The sequence below is a fragment of the Macaca fascicularis genome, chromosome 5 (genome assembly GCF_037993035.2).
Source record: "Macaca fascicularis isolate 582-1 chromosome 5, T2T-MFA8v1.1".
Classification (NCBI taxonomy): Eukaryota; Metazoa; Chordata; class Mammalia; order Primates; family Cercopithecidae; genus Macaca; species Macaca fascicularis.
In genome coordinates this window covers 189,285,803-189,299,703 of record NC_088379.1, presented here as the reverse complement: position 1 = coordinate 189,299,703, position 13,901 = coordinate 189,285,803, and the positions used below count along the sequence as shown (strand labels likewise).

Sequence of the window (13,901 nt, the reverse complement as noted above, 5' to 3'; positions counted from 1 at the left end):
TAGTGGCATGTGCCTGTAGTCCCAGCTACTCGGGAGGCTGAGGCAGGAGAATCACTTGAACCTCGGAGGCGGAGCTTGCAGTGAGCCAAGATTGTGCCGCTGCACTCCAGCCTGGCGACAGAGTGAGACTCTGGCTCAAAACAAGAACAAAACATTATAAATGTTGAAAAGCCACTAAAAAAAGTGAAGGCAGCGGACAGAGGAACCAGTAAGGAGACTGGAGAAAGAATGAGGTTTACATTAGGGCAGTGATTGCTGAATTAGAGACGCAGCGCTTCAAAATCCTCCTCTTTAAATTCAGAAAGACTTGAGCTTGATTTTTATTCTTTCTTTCTTTCTTTCTTTCTTTCTTTCTTTCTTTCTTTCTTTCTTTCTTTCTTTCTCTTTCTTTCTTTCTCTCTTTTTCTTTCTCTCTTTCTCTCTCTCTTTCTCTCTCTCTTTCTCTCTCTCTTTCTCTCTCTCTCTTTTTCTCTCTCTCTCTCTTTCTCTTTTTCTCTCTTTCTCTCTCTCTCTCTCTCTCTTTCTTTCTCTCTTTCTCTCTCTCTCTTTCTCTCTCTCTCTCTTTCCTTCTTTCTTTCCTTCTTTCTTTCCTTCTTTCTTTCCTTCTTTCTTCCTTTCTTCCCTCCTTTCTTCCTTTCTTCCTGTCTTCCTGTCTGTCTTCCTGTCTTTCTTTCTTTCCTTCTTTCCTTCTTTCCTTCCTTCCTTCCTTCCTTCTTTCCTTCTTTCCTTCTTTCCTTCCTTCCTTCCTTCTTCCTTTCTTCCTGTCTTCCTGTCTTCCTGTCTTCCTGTCTTCCTGTCTTTCTGTCTGTCTTTCTTTCTTTCTTTTCTTTTCTTTTCTTTTCTTTTCTTTTCTTTTCTTTTCTTTTCTTTTCTTTTCTTTTCTTTTCTTTTCTTTTCTTTTCTTTTCTTTTCTTTTCTTTCTTCTTTCTTTGTTTCCCTCTTGTTGCCCAGGCTGGAGTCTAGTGGTGCAATCTCAGCTCACTGTAATCTCTGCCTCCCTGGTTGAAGCGATTCTCCTGCCTTAACCTCCCTAGTAGCTGGGATTACAGGCATGCACCACCATGCCTGGCTCATTTTTGTATTTTCAGTAGAGATGGGATTTCACTATGTTGGTCAGGCTGGTGTTGAATTCCTGACCTCACGTGATCTACCCACCTCGGCCTCCCAAAGTGCTGGGATTACAGGCATGAGCCACTGTGCCCAGCCAAGCTTGATTTTTAGCTTTGCCATATACAGATTGTGTGATCTTAGGGAAGTTATTTAACCCCTGCAGCCATGTTTATTCGCCTGTAAAATGAGGATGATAGCAATAGTATCCATCTGTGTTGTGCCTACTACAGCGTCTACAGAAGAGACTATTATATTGTTTGAGTTGTGTCTACGGGGTAAAAGTGATATGATGTGCTGATTGATTGGATCTTGAGTGTAACGGAGTAGAAAGGGGCAAGGGTGATTCACAGGTCCTGATTTGGGTGATTGAGTGCCACCAACTGACATATAGATTTGGAGGGAAGACAATGAGTTCATGTGTAAACATGCTGAAGTGAAAGAGCTGCTCTGAGAGTTGCATGGAGATGTCCAGAGCTGAGTTTAAAGTGAAAGGCCTATTATACATTTTAAAAATCACAATATAGAAAATTAGTTGTATTTTTAATTCAGGATCGTGTTGAATATGTCTCTCAGGGGTTCCCAAAGATAGTCCAATGGTTAATTCTATTGGGCTGATATCCATGCCAATTATTAGTGACTGGAATGTGGTAGGCACTGAACAAATATTGGCTGAATGACTCTGTTGAATATTTCCTATTTTCAAAGTTTTGGAAATTCTGGATTCCCTGGACTCTGGCTGGGAATTCAAGACAATATCTTATTGACAATATCTTAGGTGGGCTTAAGATGCAAACTCTGTGAAATGACTGCATGACTGGAGACCACTTTAAATTAATGGTGTCTGATGGGAGGATGGGAGGAGTTGGTGCTACTTGCTTCAGTGACTTTGCACCAGGCTGCTGGTTCTTTGTGTCCATTCTTCAGAAAGTTTCTCCGAAATCCAGCTGCAATCCTCCTTCTGCAGTCATTGCGTTTTTATATCACACAAGTAGTTGGAACCATGCAGGAAAGCTCTAAACCTTCTCTGAAAATTGGTTTCTTGAGCTTCTTTTGTGACTTTGCCACAGGGCCGGGAAGAGTCACGGGGAGAATAAGCTTGAGCTTCTCTGCTTCATGGCAGGAAGCCATTTCAGCTCATTGTTACCAGCTCAATCTGGCCTGGGCACCAAAGTATTATGTTCCTAATCATGCAGAAGCCTGTGCATTCAATTAAAATGTTGTGTGGCTTTCTGAAAACCACCAGTTAGGATGACTGCATTCCCTTAACTCAATTGGGCCTGATGGCACATGTCCTAAAACTTGCTGTTGTCTCTTATTAGCAGTTATTTCTCATCACCCAGCATCCCAGAAAACAGTTCTCACTCTGGCCATTATTCCTTCTGTGAACCCTTAATTCTCACTGTGTGTTTTCACAGCATCCTGTGCATGGAGCATGTTGGGTTTGAATGTCATAGTTATTGAGCAAATTTGAAAATAAGTGGGTTTGTAGGAGTCAGAGCGAGAGGAGTAGGTCTAGTGACAGGAGTGGGAAGTTAACGGACTGTAGGAGGGATGAGTCATAGCTGCTCTGAGCTTCAGAAACAGCTCAGCCTGGCCAGCTGCAGGCACTCACTTCGCCATTTCAGCAAGCGAATCTGTCCACACTCCTTCTAGTGGGGTGGTACAGGAATGACTTGGGAAGTCCTGACTAGAAAATTCCACATTTAGAAAATGTACCTTAATATATCAGTTACACTCAGGGACAATCTTTGAGGACTAGTCATTAGGCTGAGCTCACAGGGGGACCTGGGAAGGAGCTACCAAGACGGCGGAGGCATGCATGCACAAAATCACACCCTTTTTTGGGAGAGTTGCACAGAAGGATGTGCTGATATTGCATATTCAAAACTAGGACATTCCTGATGCTTTGTCATTTTCTCAATTCAAACAAGCAAAAGTTCACATGTACACTTTTGCACCGCCCCCTTAAATGTGTTAGGAGGAAAGGGTTCATAATAAAAAGAAGCTAAAAAAAGAGGCATAAGCAATGTGGTTGGGTTTCATCTGTACCACCCTAAGATGAGTGATGTCACTGGAAAGAAGCTCAGAGACGTCAGAGATGAAGGGAAGGGAAGGGAAGGGAAGGGAAGGGAAGGGAAGGGAAGGGAAGGGAAGGGAAGGGAAGGGAAGGGAAGAAGTGTCAGATTGGAGCAACCATTCAGTATATCAAGGACATCTTTAGGCAGGAGTTGTGCAGAGAGACTCCTGGGTGTCACAGCTGCCTGAAGGACTCTGTGGTCTGTGATTTGGGTGAGGCTGTCTGGTTAGGTTCAAAGGAGGAGAGTGGATGGAGGAATGTTCTCTTCCCCTTCTCCATGGCTGTTCCTGCTTCCTTTATCTTCTTAGTGTACCTTACAAGGGTTTTAAATGATCACTCCCTTCCTGTTTGAAGGGCTTTATTGTAAAACTCCCTTCAGCTCTTGGGCAAATGCAGCGAGATGCGGATTCCCTACAGATGCCTCCAAGTTACAGCTCCGAGTTAAGACATTTACTGTTGGGGTCCTGGCGTCCAACTCTGGGAAACTGCAGGCTTCAATCCCACCTTGTCTCTAAGCTGCTCCACACACCAGAAAGACACGCTATCGAACACCTACGTGACAGTTGGCTTTGTCAGGCATACAGCGTGTTACCTGTAGAAATTCCGCTATGACAAACCACAGAACCTCAGGTTTGGAACAAGGAGAGGAAGGGAGTCAGATGCAGCACCTCTATGCACCAAATCTTCTTGTGTAACCTTGTGTCCTAGACCCCAAAGGTCACCCCTGTCAAGGACCTCTTGGTTCTGTGGAAAGTATTTTGCTGAAAGTTGCCACCTTGCCACCTGAGTCTCATCTGGGAAGGGAAAAATTAAATGACTATATATGACAGCCAACTGGCATAAAGCAAGATCTTGACACTTTGCTTCTAGTCCATCTCTGACAGAAACAAAAGCAAGACAGAAGAGGTTGAATACATAACAGAAGACAATGGCAATCATGCCATGACTACTTTTTCTATAGATTTCCCAAGAACCTAGAATCCCGACTCAAATATTCCTCTGGAACACAACTAAATACCACGATTTGACATTTGGTGTTACAGATAATTGGTGCAAGTATTTGAGATGTGGCTAATTTGCTGTGGTCAATTCCAAATAATTTGAAAAGAAGAAAAAGTGATAGCTGGGCAATAAACCAGTGTTTGGCCAATAACTGTTCCTGAAGTGCATGAATAGAAGAGGTCACGGGATCTAAGGAAAGCCCGCCAGGATCTCTCATCCCATTAAGTGCCAAGTCTCATCCCAGTAAGTGCCAGGTTTGGTGCAGCTAACCTGCCAGGTAGACTTCCAGGTGAGCCTACCCCTTCTCCCTCCATCTGTCTACAGGTGTGAGTTGTGCTACAACTTTGCAGCCATGTAGTTTTAGAATTGTAAAGAACAGCTTGAACTCAGGCTGATGGAGTTTTGTAAAGAAAATCTCCTTTAAAGCTAAAGTGTTATGCATTTTGTGGTATTCATTGACTCATTCCTTCAATAACATTTATTGCCTACTGACCACTTACACTGCTTGTGAGTTAGGCATTCAATTCTTCTGGATGTTCAGCATTAGATAACAACCCTGACAAATCCAAACTATTCTCTCTCCTTTTGCCTAGAGGGAGTGAGGGCTTTGCAGTCCTCCTGAAAGCAGGTGTTTTCTTGTTCAGAAAGAGGACCGAAGGCTGCTCTGAAGAGAGCTTTGTCTTCTCAAGAACAGCTTTTCAAAGAGCAACTCTGCTAACTTGCTGCCCCTTTCTTCTCATATTCAAAGTGGACTCTGTAGGTATGGAGCTTAATTGGAGAAATATTTTAAATTCCTCTGATAGGTGGCCTTCACCAGTTCTTGGAAGCAGAAAATATTTTGCTTTTGGTCTAAAGCAGCTCCAGGGACAATGCACAACATTCAGCCTCTTGCACAGAGTGGCCAAACAGCTGCAGGTTCTTACGGAAGCTGGAGCACATTCTGTATTTAAAATGAAATCCCTACACCTTATAGCAGCTGCAGAAGCATCCTTGCTGTGGAGAAAAGCGGCTCTCATGAGCTCGGGCCTTTGAAATGTTACACACCAGGACAAAGCCCTTCTGCTGCAAGGCAGGGGAAATTTGCCTGCATCTCACAATCATCTCATGTGAGATCGCTAATTAAATTTACTTATTTGGGTTTCCAAATTTCCTTCTCCAGGGACTTGCATGACATCCACATCCTCTTGCTTTTGAGAAGGCCGGTCATGTGATGAGCCATAACTATTAATGAAGATGCTTATGAAATAAAGTACTAGATACTTAGAATTTCATCCTTGCTGAACTTTTCTTCATTAGCATCAAAATGGCTGAAAGAATACAAAGCCATAACAATTCCAGATAAGGCTTTAATTGTAGAGCACAGGAAAACCAAATTAACTATATGCCCAAGGCACTTGAGGGCATATTTTTCTTGCCCAGCAAAAACAAAACCCTGATCCCTAAGAATTCTACACCTGACATTTCTCTTGATTTAATTAGATGCAAGAAAGGAACAAAGGCCGCATTCGAATGAATGAAAGTGAATGCCTAATTATTTTTGTAGGAAATTATCTGCATGTTTTCCTGGCATTTGTGTGGCTTGCCAAGCCTTTCACAGTGTTCTCACCCACATGATCTTATTTGAATCTCATGGTAATTTTGGGAAGAAAACAGGTGACAATAGCGACTGTCGCCATTTTGCAGATGAGGAAACTGAGGCTCCAAGAGGTCACATATCTGAGAACTGACAGTAAGTTCTGCACCAAAAGTAAGGATTTAATCATTGCTGCTTCCCTAAAAGAACTGAAGCAGTTTGTCAGCACAGCTTGTACTTGTGTGAGAGTGCCATGGTATAAGCGTGAGGGGATTTAAAAAGGAGAAAAAGGAACAGGAAATTGAATAAAAGGGTGAAACTGACCCTATAAACTTTATTTTTACTTTATTTTATTTATTTATTTTGAGATGGAGTCACGCTCTATCGCCTAGGCTGGAGTGCAGTGGCGTGATCATGGCTCACTGCAACCTGTGCCTCCCGGGTTCAAGCGATTCTCCTGCCTCAGCCTCCCGAGTAGCTGGAACTACAGGTGCATGCCACCACACCCGGCTAATTTTTTGTATTTTTAGTAGAGATGGGGTTTCACCATGTCAACCAGGATCGTCTTGATTTCTTGACCTTGTGATCCGCCCACCTCGGCCTCCCAAAGTGCTGGAATTACAAGTGTGAGCCACTGCGCCTGGCCCAACCCTATAAACTTTATAAAATTAATCAGATAATATGAAAGAGGGAGACATGAAAATAAACCCAGCTTGCATCACCTTCAGCATTGATCTTGAGGTCAGCCAGCTCAAATCTGCTTCCTCAGAGTTGTTTGAGGAACAACTATTGTTGTCCTAGGATCATGTAGACCCTGTTACAAGATTATACTTCCCCTTAACTACTCTATAGAAAACAACTTGAGAATTATGAAACATTATGTTTTCCCTTTGAGCTATTCCTTCAGTTCCTGCATACTGATGAAACTGCTGACTCAACCCGTCCACAGGACCCCACAAGAGGCTGGCTCACCAAAGAATGCAGTTTTCACATCCTGATGATTTCATCCCCCTACCCTGACCAATCAAGGACCCCAGTTATCCAGCCTCTTCCCCTTCATGATCCCCTTAAAAGCCCCAGCCACGAATTCCTTGGGGAGATGGATTTGAGGGTCTCTTCCCATCTCCTTGCTCGGCACCTTGAGATTCTTAAACTTTCTCTGCTGCAAACCCTGCTGTCTCTGTGGAATGGATCTGTTACTGCACAGTGAGCACATGAACCTGTTGGTCCTATAACAAGGGACTGAGAGTAACCCAAGGGGTTATGCCAAAGCGTGGCTCAGTGCAGCCAATCAGCCCCATGTTCCTCAGAGTGAAAATATTAGATGAACAACTACGTGTGCTAAACTTCATCGTTTCTCAAAATATGGTACATGAGCACCCTTTGTTCGGCACCCAAACAAGTCATTAGGCATTGCTTTCGGTGGATAGGTGGGAGTGACCATGTATATCAGTCCGTGGGATAACACTAAGACAATCACAATTTGGAGATAAGTTAACCTCTCGGACTGCAATGAAGAATAAAAAGGTAATGGGCGAAGTCAGACTAATGAATAATCAGTAAACTACTGACTGAGGAGTGGTGCCCCTCATGAATCAATGTGGTGTTTTTATCAGGACATCTATAGTAACATCTGTGACACTGAACGTAGTAAGTATATTAACCTGGAAGAAGATGAATCTGTTGTGTTTGCTTTACCTGGGAAAGAATGACTATTAATAGCAGGAGATGGTTGGACATAAACCCTCTCCAGCAGGAATGAGAGAGCGAGCATTGGGGGTGGGGGGGGAAGGGAAATGACAGTCACTGGTGGACACAGCTTGGGGCAGAAGCTTCAGTAGGTGTCACCAGGCCTGTGGGTCTCTGCGCTCTATTTTCTTATTCATCCAGTAGCCTCGAAGGGACCTGGATACCTGGAAGGGGCTGCCGAGGATGGAGTAAGTAGTCTTTGGAAAGACCTAATCTTTCTTGTAAAGTAATATATTGGCTTCCTGGTTTACAGTTCGGGTCTTTGGGGATAGTTATATACCTATTCCTTTATAACAAACAATCGCAACTTTAGTGGCATGAAAGAACAAAAATCATTCATTCTTATTATCTCCTACAGTCTGGGGATTACTGGGGCTAGGACTTCAGCTGGGGCTTCACCATGTGGTCTGGGCTTCCTGACAGCATGGCCACTGGGTTCCAGGAGTGAGTATCCTGAGAAAAAGCCGGTAGGAAACAGCATTGCCTTTTATAATCTAGTCTTAGAGTTACAGAGTGTCACTTCTCCTATCCTCTATTGGTTAAAGCAGGCACAAAAGCCCTCCCAGGTTCAAGGGGAAGGGATGTAGACTTCACCTCTTGATGGGAGATGACAAGATCACATTATGAAACCAGCCTGTGGGCCGAGGGGTGCTCCTACACCATCTTTGGATCATGTAGTCCACCAGCCTGTCCTCTGGCAACAATAGCTCACACCCTTCCCACATGCAAAATATACTCATCCCCTCCCCAAAGACCCCTAAGTCTTACTCTTTTATGGCATCAGGACAGGTCGGGATGGAATAAAGCCAGGTTTCCCCGACTCGCTGTGCCATGCAGGGACCCCGTTCCTATTCCATTGATTGCAAAGAGAGAATTTCTCTTGAAATGTTTCCTGTCCCTGCCACTTAAGCAGTTCTGGGTTTGGCCGCCCTGAATCTATGTCAAGAGACATGGAAGGGGAAGAAGAGGAAACTCACCACCTTACTCATTTTTCTTGGAGTTTGGCTCTCCCTCTCCAAGCCACCTGCTATTATTTCCTTGCAGAGTCCCTATTAAGTTGCTTTATGTGTCCACTCTGGGGTTCTTAGAAGTAACCCATTGGGGAGCTCCCATGGCGTCGGCTCCCTCCATCTTAACTGGAACCAGATCCACAAGCCATTTCTTAATTTTTTGAGGTGTTTGCCATTTGGAGAGGCTGGGAATGATAAAACATTTTTCTTTTCTTTTTTCAAATCTTGCAAGTCCTGCCACCATTGGTTCCTTAACTCATCTCCATTCTCTCTTATTTTTTATTTTATTTATTTATTTTTTTGAGATGGAGTCTCACTCTGTGGCCCAGGCTGGAGTGCAGTGGCGCGATCTCAGCTCGCTGCAAGCTCCCCCTCCCAGGTTCACGCCATTCTCCTGCCTCAGCCTCCTGAGTAGCTGGGACTACAGGGGCCGCCACCACTCCCGGCTAATATTTTTTGTATTTTTAGTAGAGACGGGGTTTCACCGTGTTAGCCAGGATGGTCTCAATTTCCTGACCTGGTGATCCACCCGCCTTGGCCTCCCAAAGTGCCGGGATTACAGGTGTGAGCCATTGTGCCTGGCCTATTTATTTTTATTTTTTATTTTAATTTCTTTTTTTTTTTTTTCGAGACGGAGTCTTGCTCTGTCGCCCAGGCTGGAGTGCAGTGGCACGATCTCGGCTCACTGCAAGCTCCGACTCCTGGGTTCAAGCAGTTCTCCTGCCTAAGCCTCCCAAGTAGCTGGGACTACAGGCGTCCGCCACCAGGCCCTGCTAATTTTTGTATTTTTAGTAGAAATGGGGTTTCTCCACATTGGCCAGGTTGGTCTTGAACTCCTGACCTCATGATCTGCCCACCTCAGCCTCCCAAAGCATTGGGATTACAAGTGTGATCGGCCCATTCTCTCTTATTTTATTGTGGCAGCTAGAAGTTAGGTGGCCCGTGTGCCTGTCAGTTCCCTCCACTCTGTCATGTAGTTCATTGAAACATTTTCTATTTTCCAAGTTATCCTGGGTTTCAGTGTTGCTAAACTTCCCACCGCTACACAAACCTGTCTTCCCTCTTCCAGGTTTCAACAATATTTTCGTCATGTTTATTGACGCCCTCACTGACAGACTTCTCAGGGCCCGTCTGCCTTCTATTCCCTGCCTGGCCCCAAAGCCAGTGCCACACAGTTTAGGTTTTTACTGCAGCAGCACCTACAAGGGTTCCAAACTCTGTATCATTAAAGTTTGATCAGAGAAGCGAAACCACCTTGAGCAAAACGAGGCATTTATTGACGATATTAGGATAAACATTGTTATGAGAGCTGCAGCCTGCTGCCCCGTGTCCAGAAGTCAGCAGGGCTGGCAAATGGATGTGAAGTGGGAGAGGGTAAGCGTGAGCTGCACTTGCAGGGAGGAGATGGAACTCCTGTGGATGGACTGAAACTGATGTCTTCCACATCAGCCTCTTGGGTCTCCAACACTCCAGCTCTGATGCTGAAGATGACCTGTAGAAGAGCTGGTGCACTTCACCATGGAATTGCTCACAAACCCAAGGTTCAGTGAAGCTGAAGCAGCAGTTCTGGTGGGAGCTGGAGGAACTGCAGGCACGGCTGCTGCCCTGTACCAATAAATTGAGCCAGTGGGTGCATGGCATTGTGTGTGAGCCACCATAGTGCTGGGCCCTACACAGACTCTGACTGTAAATATTACTGCTGTTTTACTTCTGCCTTCCAGATTTTGCTCCGATTTTCTGAGAAACATAGTTCCAGCTTAGGCACATTGACACAGTACAAAGCCACCGCAATGGCTGGCCAGGGAGGGATTATGAATGCAGGCCGAGAATGCATAGGAAGCGTTTGTCTATTTGTAGAGTAGGTACCATTCAAGGATTTATGTGAATCAGGTGCAAAGAACTCACACAAAGGTGGGGAAAGTTAGTGCTTAGAAATCAGTGATACTAGATAACCAATAAATACAAATAAACACATAGAAAAGCTTTAATAAAATAGAATTGGGCCGGGTGCAGTGGCTCATGCCTGTAATCCTAGCACTTTGGGAGGCTGAGGCGAGCCGATCACCGGAGGTCAGGAGTTCCAGACCAGCCTGGACAACATGGTGAAACTAAAAAAACCACAAAAATTAGCTGGGCATGGTGGTGCATGCCTGTAATCCTAGTTCCTCGGGAAGCTGAGGCAGAATTGCTTGAACCCAGGAGGTGGAGAGTGCAGTGAGCCGAGGTTGCAGTGAGCCGAGATCGCGCCATTGCACCCCAGCCTGGGTGACAGAGCAAGACTCTATCTCAAAAAAATAAAATTAAAAATAAATAAGTAAAATAGTATTGGAATGATGAATAATACTATTTCAGCACATCTTAAACTGATCGTGCAGATAGTCAGAGGTTTTCTGCATGAGTTTGCTAGGGCTGCCATAACAAAATACCATGGACCGGGAGCTTTAACAACAGAAATTGATTTCTCACGGTCCTGGAGGCAGAATGTTCAGGACCAAGGTATTGGTAGGCTTGGTTTCTCTGAATCCTCTCTCCTCGGCTTGCAGGGGGCTCTTTTCTTTTCTTTTCTCTTTCTTTGAGACCAAGTCTTGCTCTGTCACCCAGGCTGGAGTGCAGTGGCACAATCTCAGCTCACTGCAACCTCTGCCTCCCGGGTTCAAGCAATTCTCCTGCCTCCACCTCCTGAGTACCTGGGATTATAGGCGCCTGCCACACCTGGCTAATTTTTGTATTTTTAGTAGAGATGGGGTTTCACCATGTTGATCAGGCTGATCTTGAACTCCGGACTTCGTGATCCACCTGCTTCGGCCTCCCAAAGTGCTGGGATTACAGGTGTGAGTCACCACGCCCGGCAGCTTGCAGGTGGCTGCTTTCTTGCTGTGTGTTCACATGGTCATTCAGGACACCAGTGATACTGGATTAGGGCCCACTTTCATGACCCCATTTTACCTTAATTCCCATTTTCAAAGCCTTATCTTCAAACACAGTCACATTCTAAGGTACTGGGGGTTAGAGCTTCAATATATGAGTTTTAGGGAGACACAGTTGAGCTCATAACACTTTCTATAGAACAATCAAGTTTGAGACATGCCACATGCTATATTTTCTTCTTGGAAATTTGCAAAGTATATATGCATATGAATGACTATGCAAAGTCCTGGAAAACATCCAGTATTCATCTTTCACACTCTCACTGTTTGAGCCATTATTTATTGATAACCTTCCACTGGCTTCCTTTATGCATTGGCTGAGCACATTGAGCTGCCGCGTGGAAATAGGATCTGCCGGCTGCCGCTGGCAGTCAGGAAGGGAAGGTGGACATGGGGAGAGCAAGCAAAAGCTGGAGTCTCAAGAAGATGAAGTGGAACCCGGGGCTGTATCTCATTAGAGCACATGTTGGCCTCTCATCACTTCCAGGCCTCCGGCTTTGAAGATGCTCAGGGAGTTGCTCTGGAGGGCTACGTGGAGAGAATGGGATTGGTAAGTGGGCAAGAGGGTTGGCTCTTGCCAGATGGAATTGCCTCTTCCATCTGTTCCAAGGGGACTTCTGGATTGCCGGGGGCCTGGCCTGTCCTGCCTCACCCATACGTGCTGGCCAGGGTGAGTGGCCTCTCACCTGGCCTAACCTTGCTACCCTCTTTGTTTTGCTCTTTGCAGGCGAGGAAAAGAGCAGAGCTGTAGATACCACTGGAGCGTGGCCAGGCTGGGTGAGGACCCACACAGAAAGGTGTGGGCAGGCATGGTGGGTGGGGGCGGGGGATAAGACATGCGCCCTGCGTAGTCAGCCAGTGCACCCGTCACGCCCTGGCTGCAGGTGTCCAGCATCAGCCGAGTGCACATCCCACCTTGCAGGCCTCTCCTGGCTCATGGCCCACTTTCTGCATGCTACTCCTACCTCTCTGACCTCCTGCTGAGCTCAGCTATCCTAGCTCAGAGTTTCGCCTTTCTTCTTGAATACAATCAGGGTTCTCTCTGTTGACCCTGGACCCCCATTCTGAACAATTCCCATGGTGCTGGCCTTCTCTCAATTATCTGAATTAAACCCCAGACTCACTGCAAGTCTTCAGTCAAGTGAAGACTTCCGGTGGCCTCTGCCACCCTGGCACTCGAGGAAGCAGATGTTTCTCTCTCTTCCTATAGTGCTCTTGTCATGAATCATCTCCAGGTCCTCCCAACAGGAGCAGTCAGCTCCTCATCTCGGCTGTGCTGTAACACTGGTATCTCTGCAGCCTGGGGAAGATGACGGTGTTTTAATGGAGCATACATCTCTACAGTAACTGGCCTGGCACATGAGAGCAGGAACAGCAGCTTCCTTTCCTGCAGGGTATGGTGCAGATTGCTTTCCACGCATTATTTCTGCTCCTCGCACCACCCTCCCCAACCCGAAAGATAGAGCATATTGTCCTAATTTTACGGAGCAGAAAACTGGCTCCCAGAGAGCAGCTCTGCTCAGCTAGGGCATGTCAGAGCACTGCCTGGGACCCACATCTCCTGACCCCAGGGCCAGGGCACCTCCGGGCCCTCACACGGGTCTTAATAGAGATACATTTTATATTTAAACCAGCCCTTGGGCCAAGCATCGTCCTCAGTCTCTCAGAACTTACTGCATTTTTTTCTAAATCCCAATTCAAAATTCCTTTAGCATGGTGGTTCACACCTGTAATCCCAGTGGGAGGCTGAAGTGGGGGGACTGCTTGAAGCCAGGAGTTTGAGACCGGCCTGGGTAACAAAGTGAGACCCCATCTGTAAAAAATAAAAGAAATGAAAAATTAGCTGGGCGTGGAGGTGCACCCCTGTAGTCCCAGCTACTCCAAAGGCTGAGGCAGGAGAATTTTTTAAGCCCAAGAGTTTGAGGCTGCAATAAGTCATGATTGTACCATAGCACTCCAGCCTGGGTGACAGAGAGAGACCCTGTCTCTAAAAAACAAAATAAATAAAAAACTAGCTGAGCATGGTGGCACATACCTGTAGTCCCAGCTCCTTGGGAGGCTGAGGCAGGAGAATTGCTTGAGCCTAGGAGGTCAAGGCTGCAGTGAGCCATGACCGTACCACTGCACTCCAGCCTGGGTGACAGAGCGAGACTGTCTCAAAAAAAAAAAAAAAAAAAAAAAAGTCCCTCAGTGGTCTCTGTCATAATACTCCCCTTGGTATTCACTGCACTCGGTAACCCTGAAACAATTCCTACAGTGAACCCCATTCACTGAATTGCTTTGGGAAACATACACTTTCTAAATTAAAGCTGGCATATCAATGTGAGAGTTATGCTTACCCAGGAGGTCTGGACGCGTTTCTCTCCTGGTTTGGCCTTGATCTGTTATCTTGGCAGCTTCCTTTTTCAGAATTTCCCTCTCTCGTCTCTGCCTCCACGGTCGGCCCCCACCCC

At 45.8% G+C, this 13,901-nt stretch overlaps 1 long non-coding RNA gene across 2 annotated transcripts in view; it reads left to right on the top strand.

The window, feature by feature from the left end:
- The window catches only part of LOC102143934 (uncharacterized), a 31,506-nt gene extending 17,876 nt beyond the window's left edge, over positions 1–13,630 (top strand). The window contains exons 4-5 of one of the 2 annotated variants that reach the window (XR_012435267.1): positions 11,936–11,998; positions 12,176–13,630. This is a non-coding gene — a long non-coding RNA (uncharacterized lncRNA). The remainder of the gene's footprint in view (positions 1–11,935; positions 11,999–12,175) is intronic. The other variant, XR_012435266.1, reaches the window with a different exon arrangement.
- The last annotated feature ends 271 nt before the right edge of the window (positions 13,631–13,901 follow it).